We start from the raw sequence: 14,270 nt of genomic DNA on the forward strand, positions 1-14,270 counted from the left end.
AAGAATCGTAAATCCTCGCAAACTTTGCCCGCGATATTCTCGGAACAGTCGCGCATCAGAATGTTTTGAACGACATAAATCCTTAGAAAACTTGCGCTGGGCAATTTTCGTACACCGATCATAATATCACTTTAAAAATTCGAACACGCGCACTGCCACTGATCCTACTACGTTTATAAAAATGCTGAGCACGCCAGCTGACGTAGAAAATCCAAATTTGAAATTCAGCAATTTAATCACACTGAAAATCAGCCCCTCCATCTCGCCGTAGCTCCAAAAGGGACTATAAAAAGCAGCCAGCGAAGCATTAAAATATTAATACTGTAGAATCCCCGTGAGGAGTCGAATACCCCCCCCCCCCCCTCATCCATACATCTTCCCTTCTTCGGCAAATAGAGCTTCATATAAGCCCTTTTCCATACACACCGTGAACGCCATGCGTGAAATATTCAGGCCCGAAAAGAGACTTTGTTTAATCCTATATACGGAATATAGGGTCCGAATTCGCGTTGCGCTAATCCGTTGAGCCAGTTGGACGCACCGAAGCAACCGCGGATTTATTCTCCTCTGTGTTTTGAATTATAACTCGAATTAATATTTTTCGTGATTCAAAGTTGCAGCCGGTGTATACGCACGCGCGTGTGTGTATGTGCGTGTGCACAATGACATTCATTAAGTGAATCGAGTAAGGAGAATCAAATTTAAATTCAAATGTTATTCGATGCCACTTTTAATTAGCCCGCGGGTGAGCTGCAGCCGTGTTTACGCGGCTTATTTCGAGCGTTGTCTCTGCGATGAATTTCATTATGGGAAAATTACCATTTGAATTGTTTATTTCCGAGCTCTCCCTCGGTCTCCCCCCTCTCTCTCTCTCTCTCTCTCTCTCTCTCTCTCTCTCTCGGTGTCATTAGCCTGCTTTCGTGGCTCGCGAGAATCTCTCCGATGCTTTACATCCAATTTCCGATAAATTTACCCAGTGATCCGTGTGTTTTTATCAATCGTTTTACTCGCGAAACGCTTTCATAATTGGCACAGAGGATATTTTTTATGAATAAACAACCGCAGTATGGAGCGGATTACAACTTTTAATTAAATCCCACAACAAAAGCACGCGCTCGCAGTATAAACCAGCGACGGAGAAGGAAATAATAATAACCCTTTCATGAAAAAACTTTCGCGACCCACCCCCTCAGAAATCGCTTCCTGCTCTCCTCTTCCGGCGGGCATTTAACTTCCTAAAGAGGCAGGCTAATTCAAACTCCCGCGTGCGAACAAGATTCGAGAGAAAGCACGAGGATTTCAGGCTGTCCAGTAAGAAGCATGGCTGCTTGCACACGCGAGCCGATAAATCAGCGACTCGTCACCAGCGCGCGCCGGGGGGTAATGAAAAAGAAACTCGATCCGTCGCTAATAGTTTAACAAGTTTACGGACCAGGATATCCGAATAAATCTCGCGACGCCCTCCATTATCCGCTCCGTTCCGGTGCATCAACATCATCAACCAGCCGCGCGCGCGGCGACTCTTTATGGCCGAATATAATTCTTCTTTTTTTTCTCTCACTCTAACTCTCCCTAGAGACAGAGAGAGCATCGTTTTCTTCTTCTTCTTCTTCCTTCACTTTCGCCTTAGGGTGTGTGCAATTTGCGAGAGGAGAAGAGCTTTCGCGTGTACACGGAGCACACAGCGCGGCCTGATTTAATTAAATCGGCTTCGGTCGATTTGCATTTTAGTACGCCGCGGCTCTTTGTTCGTTCTCTTAATGTTTATTAAAAAAATTCTTTCATCAAGCTTTTTGCATCAAGCGGTGAAATTGAATTCGTTAAGAGCACAAACCACGCTTATACGCAGCAGCGAGGCTGCAGAGTATCACGCTCGGGCTATTATATCCTCGGAAAAACAGTCCGTCGCTTGTTTGGCCTTTCGTTCCGCTTACCTTATATATCCGTGGCCGGCGCATACGTTGTATGCGCGTATACCAGGCTGATGAAGTATTTATACTCACCTCCGACGATCCGCTCAACTTGAGAGACCGGATGAGTTTCAGTTTTCATGAATTTTTCCTCCGCGATATAGAGCCCTGCTCGAGTTTCGCGCAAAAACGAGCATCGCTGCTGTGTATATAGTGGAGGCCAGTAGCTCGCACTGAGATATATAGACAAGCTCGAGTTACAAGAGTGAGAGACAAAGATTTACTCGACGCGCAACGACCTTTTACCCCCCTCCCCTTGGGCTGCTTTTTTGCCGCGGTTTCCTGTCGGCCGGGGAGAGGCCATTGGGAAATCGTTAATCATGGGTCAAAGCGCTCGCGAGGGGGGTATTGAATGATGCTGCGGTTTTCTTTTTTCTGCTGCGCAGCCCTTGCGTATACAGGACATTGTCTCGATGCGAACAATTAGTCAGACTTAGCCGCGGGTTGATCAGTTTTTCAATCCGATTACACGGACTTTTGCTTCGCAACTTCTGGATGACGCGTGTTTCGATGAGTTTTCGTTGCCACAAGGAATAACGATTGAGATATAAATCAAGCTCAGAGTAAACAAGAAACGAAATTCAGTCGTCCGCGATCAAAGTCCAGAAAATTAGCTCATCGGTATAGAAGCACACGCGCAATTCCCTGCGGAAGCTCGTTATCCCGGCTCGCGTCGTGGCTCATCTTCCTTTCGCCGTCTCATCCTCCCGAGTTTTGCTCTCCTTTTTTTCTTCCTCTCTCCAGCAGCCGATTTGTCGACATGACACAGACATCAGCCGGGGAAGCCACGCCGACGGCGGCGACGCACGTGGTACTGATATATATGTATTGTCGGGGAAAAAGTGCTCCGACGCAGGGGATTTTTCAATAAGAGCATGAATTTCTGATGAGTCATGCTGCCGGGCAAGATCGATTGATCGCTAGCGTTTGGTGATCGAACCTTTATGGTGTACGTATAAAAACTGGATTTGGAGTGTGGTAATGCCGACGTTTACATTCGGTCGGAGACCAGTCTATGCTTATGTGTGTGGATCGGTTTGGCGAAATAATGAGATTCGGATTGTGCTCTGCTGGAACGAGGACGTGTGTACCGCGTTTTCGGAACGGTTCGGTCGGGGAAGGTTCGACGAACTTTGCAGCCGACGACCATTAATCAAGCGTCAACAAAGCCAGAAATGTGGACACGTGACTGTGGGACAATGTGATGTCACGATCTACTAGTCACGTGAGAATCGGCTCGTACTAACGTGATTGATTTCCGTTGCCACTCCATTTTTAACGTTTTCTTACCGAGAGAATGTGATTTTATGCACATGCTTATCATGTACCCTCGAGTTTATACCCAACCAAATTAGCGAACTCAAGCCTCCCTCGAGAAACCTCAAGCCTCGTCATCATCAGCTCTCGACTAAGAAGATAAAAAATAAAGAAAGAAGAGCGAGAGACAATAGGTATAGTATATGCACGGAGAGATGGATCCAGCGCAGCACGCCTCGCGGAATTTCCTCTAAGTGATCTCAAAGGATGTCACGTCGGGAACAAATTGATTTTCCAGTAGCCCCCGGACGGGATTTCGTTTGAGAGCTCGAGGGACGCACACACGAGGGTTCGGGTAAAAAGGGGGGAGGCGGAGCTCCCTGTATACCGCCGGGGAAAAACAATGGCTTGAAACGGAGGAGGAAATGGGGAGAAACGAGGAGGATATGGATTAAAAGTCGTGAAATTAGCGCTATGCGTCCTGGCACGTGCTCGGATTCACGAGACGCTTCGCTGCTTCTGGCCAATTATGCCCATGCGCAGAGGTACTGTACGTGTGATTAATAAATTCGTTTATGGAGCCTTGCCTGTACCAACAATATTCTCTTTAACGGTGGTAAATAATTCTCTTCTTGTGATTCGTAAACCAATGCCGAATGTTCGACTGGATAATATGTGTTCGAATAAATATTTAGTGTCAATCGCTTATTCTGGTTTATGCTTTGTTGCTAAAATAATGTGTTTATAGGTAACTTGTACTCCCGATAATTATATAGTTATCGCATGAATGTTATGCTATTTCATTTATAATATATTTGATTCGTAATGAAAAGGCTGTATACAGGTATAGATTTTGTAGTCATTTCAGCTATCGCTCAATGCTATATGCATTTTTCCACTGTATCCGATTCTCGAACTGTAAACAGTTCATTTATAGTTTCAATGCAACGTACGAGCTTTCCAATGAACTATTTTGATGCCAAAACTTGATCACTGATGATCTTTCACCCTTCACTGAGGTTCAGCTTCTGAACAAAATTTCAAATAATATATTACCTCGTTACGAAACTTTTTCCTATTGTAGTGGCATCATCGAAAATTATTCGCTCTAAATAATAAGTGAATCCAACGCAACTTGAACATCTTCCCCGACGTACTGCACTCGGTGTTTCAGCGCCATTTCCAGGGCGTAACACAGCGACTACATTAAACCTCGGCCGAAAAAGCTGCGCACGTAGCGAGGCACTACCTATACACAGCTCGGCAAGGCGCAGTGACATCAAATTAAAGCTCACGCACATCCGACCTTCCCTTTGCCCTGCAGCGAAAGCTTTTTCCAGTTAAGGGGGAGACAAAGGAGTGGCGCTCGCGTTTCCCTTTCAAAAACGCTCAGCGCTCTGTCCCTAATGCCGAAAACTTTTTGAGAGCGAGAGAGCCTGCTATAGCTTCCCTTTCGCATTAGCCGCGCAGAACCCGCGGGCTATACGAGGGAGTCGCGTGCTCCGGACGTCTTTCGATATACGTGTTCAACTGCGTGATATGTGTTTACGGCGCGTTTCGGTTATGCGGCACGGTAATAGCGTCTTTGATGTCGCTCGGATAGCTAATTGTATAGGGTATCGCACATAATTGAATTTGCTTATACCCGCGGAGTCAGTGTGTTTCTTTCGTTCAGCTGACCAAATGTTTGCGACGAAAAAATGATAATCGTTTCCTAAAATTAATCGAAGTGAATCGAAGTCAACGGCCGTGTTAGCTTTGAGCCGAAGCTGAGTGGAGCACGACTGAGTGCGTCTGACCGATCGCCGAAGTGAACTGCAATAACGCAGCGTCGCGGAAACTCGTGTGCCGGCCATATGGCGTGCTAAACTGATTTGTTGATCACCACCGTCTTGAATCGATGAATAACGATTGAAGCATAGTTATATGCATACGTGCCAGGTGGCCACGCACTATTCGCTAGCCTCGAATAATCATCAGTAAGGTAGATTGATTAAGCAAATTTCCGATATTAAAATCGTGAGCTTATATCGTATATATAGTTATTGATGATAACGTGTTTACCTTCTCTGACGCGACCACCTTGTCCTCGTCGCGCGCAGCGGCTTCTTATTATCGACGCGCGGAAGATCGTTAAGTGAAAAAGTTGTTACGAAAAAAGAGCCGTCGCGCGGCGTCTATTACCCTGCAAGCTTCACTCTCGCAGGTATCTACGTATATATTATTATATATACAGGATAGCACACAGCCACCGCGGGATTATTACTTGGCGCACTTTGCCGCGTGTAGGAGGCAGCAGCCGCCTTCATTATCGCGAGGAGGCAGCGGCTTTTAAGCCGCGGCGCCGGGTGACTCGCTGGAATAATTCATTAAGCGAGGATTTTCCTGCGACGCTGCACGCTCTCGCTCGCTTGCTGGCTCTATCTCTCGCCCTATGAAATATGAGCGTCAATCAGAACTCGAGCAAAGTAGGCCAATATTTGGGGGATGAATTTTTCACCTGAGATCTGGCTAATTTTGCATTTCGTTTGCCGCGTAATCGCATCCTCGGTTAAGGGGTTGTTAAAGCTACGCTGATTGGTTTAAATATTCGAGCTTATACCCAGCTAAAAGTCGCCAATTGAATCGGATAGAAACACATAAAAAATATTATCGGTTTTAATCGGTTCAATTGGACGACACTTCCTCCCCATTAAAAGTGTAATCGGTTTTAATCGGAAATCGGAACAAATATGGTTAAACAAAATCAATTTTAATTATTAATCATATTTGAATATAATTTTTACTGAAATCGAGTATAATCGGAAACCGTTTAAATGCGTTGATAAACAATTGAATGCAATCTGTTTCAATCGTTAGAAAATCAAATCGTATTTTGTTAAGTCAAAAATTCAAATGATTATAAAATCGGTTCTAATTGAAATTGGTTATTAAATGCGATATTGGATGATTGTGTATAAGCGGTTTTGATTGATGATAAACTAAATTGTATTTTTTATTGAATAAAATATTTCAGCGATTATTATTGTTTCTAATTGGAATTTGATTTATTACGGTAGAAATGGGGGAAGGTCCAACGAATATAGGAGATTTCAAAGTATACTTTTGAAATTATGTTGTTTTAATAATTTTGATTAAAATTGTTTATTACACTTTTACGATGCATAGCTGTGATCTAATGACTCGTAAGAATCAAAATCAGAGTGTCCAGGTAGTGTGCTCCGTAGACAAACTTTCGCCAAGAATATTAGTAAAAATTCAGCAAATAATTGGTGTATTGTCCATTTTGGTTGGGAAAATTTCTACCAGGGCAATTTTGTTGTTCAATTTTTGTACTTTAAACTTATGTACTTTTGTACTTTTGTATTTTTAACTTTAAAATTATGATAACATTTTTACTTCAAGGTAACAGATTTTGTAGTGATGAAATAAAACTATTTTATAACTTTTTATTATTGAATAAAAAAGTAAATCCCGAATAATATAAAAAATAAATTGTGTATTCACTAATATTTGTAATAATACACATATATATATATATATATATATATATATATATATATATATATATATATATATATATAAATAAATAAATAAATAAATAAATATATATATATATATATATATATATATATATATTTATTTATTTATTTATTTATGTATGTATTATTACAAATATTAGTGAATACACAATTTATTTTTTATATTATTCGTATATATGATCATTTTGAATATCTTAGTCAATAAATTAATGAAAATCTAACCGATGCTGATGAAATCTTAATCGTAGCATTCCAGATTAAAATCGATTGCTACAATTAAATACGATCTCAACTGAATGCGGTATTAGTACATTGTACAACAAGGGGCGAAAATGGGCTTTTCCAAGCGAGGATGATGTTTGAGCACGAGTGTTCAAACATCATCCGAGTCTGGAAAAGCACATTCGTCCCTCGTTGTTCACCGTGCTTTTTATAACAAGTGTATAAGGAAGACCATTTGGGTCGCCTATAAAGTGGATCGAGAATGGAGTTTTTCGAGTCGTCCACTACGGTGGGCGTGTATAGATTCATATATATGTGTGTATAGATATATTTTATTTATTTAAATATATGTTTAGTAAAGCTTTTAAAATTTAGTAAATCAAAATTTTAATAAACTGCAAATTTTGAAAAATTTTGAGAATTTTGAAAATTTGAAAATTTTGTCAAATTTGAACATTTTGAGAAATTTTGAAAAATTTTTGAAAATTTTGAAAAATTTTGATATTTTGGAAATTGTTTCAACAGTTTTTAACAATTTAAAGCTTTAGTAAGGAGATGAACAAAAAAAAATGAATCGAGCGGACCGAAAATGGTCGTTTTCGCCTCTAGAGGCGAAATCGACCATTTTCGGTCCGCTCGATTTCTGATTCTCCGATTATTGTAGGCTCGTTCTACCTATATAGGGGGCGAAAATGGATTAATTGATACATGTGTTGTGATCAGGGACTCTCGCTCTACTTTTTGTGTGACGCTTGGAAACCCCCATTTTCGGCCCAGTTTATAGGCGCCGAAAATGGTCTTTTTTATGCACGTGTTATGAAAAATCGTTTTAAATACGGAAACCTACGATTCAGATTTCAGATTTAAATACTCATTTGTTTATAGCTTTGAAATGCAATGTTCTATTGGCTACAAGATTTTATATTTGTGTAATTAAGCATAAATTTTACAAATATGATAACTATATAACGCGAGGTAAAGGTGACGAGTTAAACAGAGAATCAGTGTCACTTTCGTAGACAATATTTGATAAAATAACAGTTTTTAGTTATCAAATCAACAAAAACTGCGTTATGCGGTAACCGATACAATGGCAAAAATAATTAATTCGATTTTTGATGGTATGGAGTACATCTTAAAAGCAAATAATGTAAATTCAAGATGGAGTCACAATTGGTCAGGTTGGTTGGTTAATTCCGTCATCCCCTTAATCCTAACATAAATTATCTATGTATAATAAAGTAACAAGTTCCTGGCAAAAATTCAAAATCGCGATATCCCAAATATAATATAATTATTGATCAGTTAAAGAAAAATGGAAAAATACATATATTCATAGATTCGTCCTATACTTGATAAACGAATTCTAATGAAATTGAAAACAATCGTCTTCCTCTTTCGACACACACGCCAAAGGATCCAGCTACACATTCTAAATGAAAACTCACGGATCAAAGGCTTGGAGGCAGGGCGGCCTCGATGGCTCGATCCCGTCTCGCCTTTGAGCCTCGAAACAAACAAAAGCGGAACAATACACAGACGGTGGAAAAAAATTTCAATGTCAAAACAACTAATGTCAGCAGTATGGAAGAGAGAGTCACAAAAAAAGCTAAAATTCAAGCGTGCTACGGGGACTTTTAACGAATTGTTGCGTCGACCCCGGCTAATTATTCCACCGACGCGGACAAGATAGGACGATTGAACATAACCTCTAGTCTCGACGAGCCACCCCCCAAATATTTACGGCTCTCGAGAAACATTTTGCCAGTCTCCCCTGTTCTCGCGCTTCGTCATGTGCGTGGCTTTTTGTCTGCCGCTTTTCGGGTATTATTATCGAATGTGAAGAGCGAAGTTTTCCTTCTCGGAGATGAGGACAATTTAATTTGCAATCTTTGTTTGAAGATAACGTTACATCGCTTACCAGACATTTCGAATAATTTTGTAAAATTTAGAAAAGCGATATTCTTTAGTTTTTTGAGTATAACGGTGCAAGTTATATTCAAAGTTTCTGGCTTTTCCCGCGTAAATACATAAATCTTTCCGGTGCAATTGCCGTTTGCAGTATTTAAATTTCTGAGTCGACGACATTACACTCGAATTTCGAAGTTCAGAGCGCCATGGTTTGCGAGAGCACTGGTATTTTGGTCAAACAAGATTAATCGCTTGTAAAATATCGCCAACTTCGTATCAGTTTCTCGGTAACAAGTTCCCGGGAATTCTGGCGAACTAGCCAGAGATACCACCGCGAGTATTCTGTAAAGTTGGCATGTAAACTATCAATGTTCCCACTCGGCGACGTCAAGCTTTTTCCTCCCCATCATGCATTCCAAAAATATTCTGAATGCTCGGAAAGACTAATTAAACTCGTTTCCTGGCTACTCGAAACAAAAGAATATCATGCTCGCCATCTGTTTACTGTCGGATATACATAACAATTACAATATAGCCGAGCTATTCCTGGAATTTTCTTTCCCTGCTGCTCTTCTCTCGTATAATACGTCCGACGCGGAGTTTCGCAGTTCGCGCCCTAGACCTCAGGAGTCTCGCTCTCTCGTGTGTTTGTTCGACGCTAATTTGAACACCGGCTAGAGATGCTTGGCAGACCGCTAGACCGGTCTCGCGTTAATAAAAACGCTGATGATATTCGACAAACAAATTCCGGGATGTTTTAATGGTGTTTGTAGCATTGTTAGACGTTTGATGTAAGTTGGAGATAACTTAGGTGTTGGTTAAAACTGTGCTTATGAGTGGTTGAATCATTAATTTTTAAATGATTTACTCGGATTGATGTGTTTTGTTGTAATAAAAATTACTTCTTTGTGGCGAAATACATAAATTATCCGCGCGCTTCATAAAGTAAAGTAAAAATGAGCAATAAGTCTAAAAGTCACCGCCTAGTAGGAAGTTAATGGTTGAAAATAGTTACCAGGTAAACGCTTATATATATATATATATATATATATATATATATATATATATATATATATATATATATATATATATCAACGAATCACTTTCTTCTTTGGCAGTATTCTTGATATCGTCGCAACAACAAAAATTTTAATTTTTGTTGTATTGAACCAATGCATCATCGATTACTTATTGTAGCGTTTCGTTAAAGACGTAACGGTTATACTATAAAATTAAAAATAGTTTATCTTATTTTAATTTTCGTTAAAATTTTGAGAAAAACCAAAACCTTCCATCAGTATTATTTCTATTTTCATTTCATCTAAACTATATATGTTGCACATCCGCTTTTTCTCATTTCTTTTGTATTGTTATCGCATTTTTTAATCGTTGTATTTTTCTATTCAACTCGATCTTTTGATGTACGTGAGGAATTCAAAAAAATATTAATTTTGTTACTTTTATTTTTCAAACTGAACATGCAATGCATATAACAAAACTAATAGAACAATACTAATTATGATTCAAAGAAATATACACACGATATAACGAAGATCAAACCAAAGAGTCCAGTCAAAATCTGTTCATTTACGAATTAGTATTCACATTTATATTAAAATCATAAATCACGCATCAATATATATATATATGCATTTTCATAAATTGTTTATTTTTTCCATTTTTTCACGTATTACAATTATTCAAGTTCGCATTTTGGGCAAAATTCTGGATAAGGTTTACTCATATCTTTTACAACCTTGAGTGCTTTGTCACGTGAAACCGATCCACAACTGAAACAATAAAGTATAGTTGTACTTTATTAAGTCGTTTTATACTTATAAATACTAAATATTTATTCAATAGAATATTTTATGAAATTAAGCTAAAAAATATTATAATATTATAAATTCATTATACGATATACGATTACATTTTTCTTTTTAACAAAATACTTTATAATTGTATAGCATTTAACTTATAAAGTATAGTATGAGTCTTTTGTCATAATACATATAGAAATTAACGCCTTTTTGCCTGCTATAAGGTGCTATGCCGAGCCTACTATAATTTGAGAATAAGAAATAAAGTGAAACGTAAACGAGTGTTGGAGTCGAAATCAGAAGTTTTTCAGTGGTCGATTCAACTTTAAATATCTTTTCACAATCACAAAAGAAATCTATATGCAAAATATGAGCTCTTTAGACCTGTTAGTTTTAGAATGAGAATAAATGCAAAAATGGAAAAACAGGCATCGGTCTCAAAATCGTTCACAATTGTATTAAAAGTCAAAATTCTAATTAATACCTCGACAAAAAAGACAAAATATTTATTACTTTCTCCGTGTAAAAATACGCTGAAAACCAGAAATACAATGGGCTAGAGATAGTAGTTTCTGCGTAACTGGCTATAAGTAAAATTTGACCTGCCCAATTGAAAAATTCACACGGTCCTTGATGTAAAAATATGAACGAAAACTGTTAAATCAGAATCATCTAGGTTACATATTTCTAGTTAACATAGGAAGTGACAGTGTCATATTTTAGTTGTATAGTTGCTTTTTTACAATTCAAAGGACATTGTAAGTATAATGATAGACTTAAACTTACTGACTCGGGTACTGAACTTTTCTTTAAATTCACCTCTCAAACCTCACCGGGGCAACTTTGGGCACAGAGACACTGTATATCTTCAAACTTATTATTCTTTTAATTGCACTTCCCACTGACATTTAAAAAGAAAACAAAATAATATTCACACACTTTATTACTACTTCAAATAGGGTTAGGGTTCCACTTTTCAATACACATGTTGTAATACTACACACTCTTGGTAATGATTAATTTTTACTAAAATTTCTTGCTAGTTATATTACATATATTTTATCTGTTATCAAGGTTTCCACATTTTATTTTAAACACCTAAAACATTTCTACCAGGGTTATGAGTTATGACTGTTTTGAGGGTTATGATAAGTCTGTCTTAACAACTCTAGGAATAGATGCCAACTGAAGTATATTGAAAACTTCCAAACATTTATAGCAGTGCCACTGTCGTTATCAGTATAATCGGCTAACCGAAATATAAGTATAGAACAACGTTAATTCCATCGATTATAACCGCGCATGATTTTGAAACAAAATTCTCCATTACCCAATTTCCAAGCGATAAATAGATATCGGAAGTCAAGGTTTTGACATAATAATAATTTTTTCTTTTGCTACAGCGGCGTGAACGCACAAAATTTATTTTCAAGTTTTTAAATGGTACCTGTATAGATTTCTGCCTGAGAATATAGCAGAATAATTTTGATAATTATATCTTGATAATAATTTTAATCCATAACTATTCAGCTTTAATAATTTTCTTAATATTTGCGCAATTTATTTGTAATATTTACTTATAAGGTGAAACAACGTCATATCTGTGAATTAATGAAATTGTCATAAGCTGATAAACTGTTGAAAAATAGCATCCCAGAGAGTCATTTATAACCATGCATACCTATATAATTGAAATAATTTACACGCAGAGGACACTTGGTTTTAATTTTTGTTAGAATTTACATGTAGTGTTTCGAAAAGAGCCACTTCAGCTCTTTTTAATTACTCGCATAATATTCTGAGTTAGCAGATTTCAAAAATTCAATTGTATAAATAACGAACGCATTGCTGTGTACTTATCGAGACTAACGAAATGCAATCATGGTAAAGACAAGTATTTTTGTAATTATGCTAAAACTTATATACATTTAATTGTATACAATGATAAATGACGATTTTTATTGTATGTCAATGAACTAAAATTAAATTGTGATGTAAGCGAATGTTGATTTGTTTATTAAGTTCAAAAACCCAGTTATTATTGTTATAATAATTTAAAGATTAAAAACGCAGTACATTTGAAATATCCGAAAAAATTCAGCGCGTCAAAAGTTATTTTAATTATCAATGCAGTTTTTTCAATTTATCGACCATGTGTATCGGCTGGTACTTATGCAGAACGGTCTCTGATTAGGTGTCGTCGATAGAGACGCCCTTCTTAATCAAGGCTTCCGCCAGGTCAGTATACGTTGCCCACGAAGGGACGTGACAGCTGCAAGTGCAAATTATTTTTGCCGCAATGGTGTCTGGCAGTGTCACAGACGCACACGTCTGCAACGCGTGCAGCGAAGACGAGTCAGCGATAAGAGTCCGCCGAGCCGTACTACGATGCATAGCGTCCGAATGCATCGTAGACGTTAGCTCAGTGGTTAGAGCTCCCGCTTGTTAATCTCGGGGTCATGGTTCAAGCCCGCGTCTACTCTTTTTCGCTTTCCGATTCGTCTCCTCTCCGTCCGTTGCAGCAGTAAAATCGGCTTTTGTGTTTCATTAGCAATGACAGTATTTTGTCTGCTTGTCCGCTTCTGGCCACCAGCAGCAGTGGTTTCTCGCTACATATATAGTTGCCAATATTGACGTGGGTTCTTTCTGAAGAAGAATTTCAGTCATCTGAACCAGGTCCGCTCCCGTCGTTATTTATAAACGGCGGTTTATATTCTCTTTCCCCTGGAGTTCTGAGATTTCAAGTCGGCTCTGTTACCAGATCGACGAGTCGCTACAAAACGGGATAAAACATATAAGCAACGGGTAAAGCAACAGATCTATCGTTTTTTGTTGATTTGGTGAGAGTCTATTATATTGAACGCTTCGAAGAGTTTGTTCGCGTAGGTTTATCGAAATTTTCTTTCGGACAATCCTGACTGAGGACGCTTTTCTTTTCTAGTATTATACAAATATAGACTTCACAACATACTTAAGGCCATAACTTTTTAAAAGAGGATAATGCAGTGCACTTTTAATTTAACAATGTGCTTTTTGTTACAGGTAAAAACACATTAGCCCAAACGTCATATTTTTTGAACCCAGAGCATACATCGTAAGTGCAGATTTGCATTGATTCATTTATTAATAGTAAAGCTTTCATTCATCATTCAGAAAGTAAATGGTTTATTTTACTCATTGTAGTGGTCAGTTTTATTTCTAAAGAAGACATTCGTAAATATAAACAACATTTATAATTTACATCCAGCTTGTATAGTGTCATTTGAGAAAAAATGAACGACGTGATACGTCAATTATAGAAGCTCGTAAATTAAACGCGCGCTATTGTCACGGTCTCTAACATTTTTCATCTCATCGCACGTAAATGCATTCAATTTTAACAAACAACAAAAAGTAATTTAAACCCCAAAACGAACCCCAAAACGAACAGCCCCCCGATTACAAACGCTCGCTTTGCCTCGGACACGCAATCACTGCCGAGCAGTTTCGCGCGCCGTAAAAAAGAGCAGCGAGAAAATGACGAACGGCCAATTATTGTTATTACACCA

General features: G+C 38.2%; 1 protein-coding gene across 9 annotated transcripts in view; it reads left to right on the top strand.

Moving 5' to 3' along the window:
- The window catches only part of LOC100114925 (connectin), a 237,217-nt gene that overhangs the window by 65,401 nt on the left and 157,546 nt on the right, over positions 1 to 14,270 (top strand). For 3 of the 9 annotated variants that reach the window (XM_031928348.2, XM_031928347.2, XM_008219150.4), the window contains exons 1-2: positions 13,266 to 13,527; positions 13,765 to 13,816. The exons of 2 other annotated variants lie outside the window; for them this stretch is intronic. The gene's annotated coding sequence lies outside the window, so the exon portion shown is untranslated. Of the gene's footprint in view, positions 1 to 13,253; positions 13,528 to 13,764; positions 13,817 to 14,270 lie in introns of those variants that run through there. 4 more of the 9 variants (XM_032601997.1, XM_031928349.2, XM_032601996.1 and 1 more) reach the window with 3 other exon arrangements.

The sequence above is a fragment of the Nasonia vitripennis genome, assembly GCF_009193385.2.
Source record: "Nasonia vitripennis strain AsymCx chromosome 4 unlocalized genomic scaffold, Nvit_psr_1.1 chr4_random0006, whole genome shotgun sequence".
In the NCBI taxonomy this organism is placed as follows: Eukaryota; Metazoa; Arthropoda; class Insecta; order Hymenoptera; family Pteromalidae; genus Nasonia; species Nasonia vitripennis.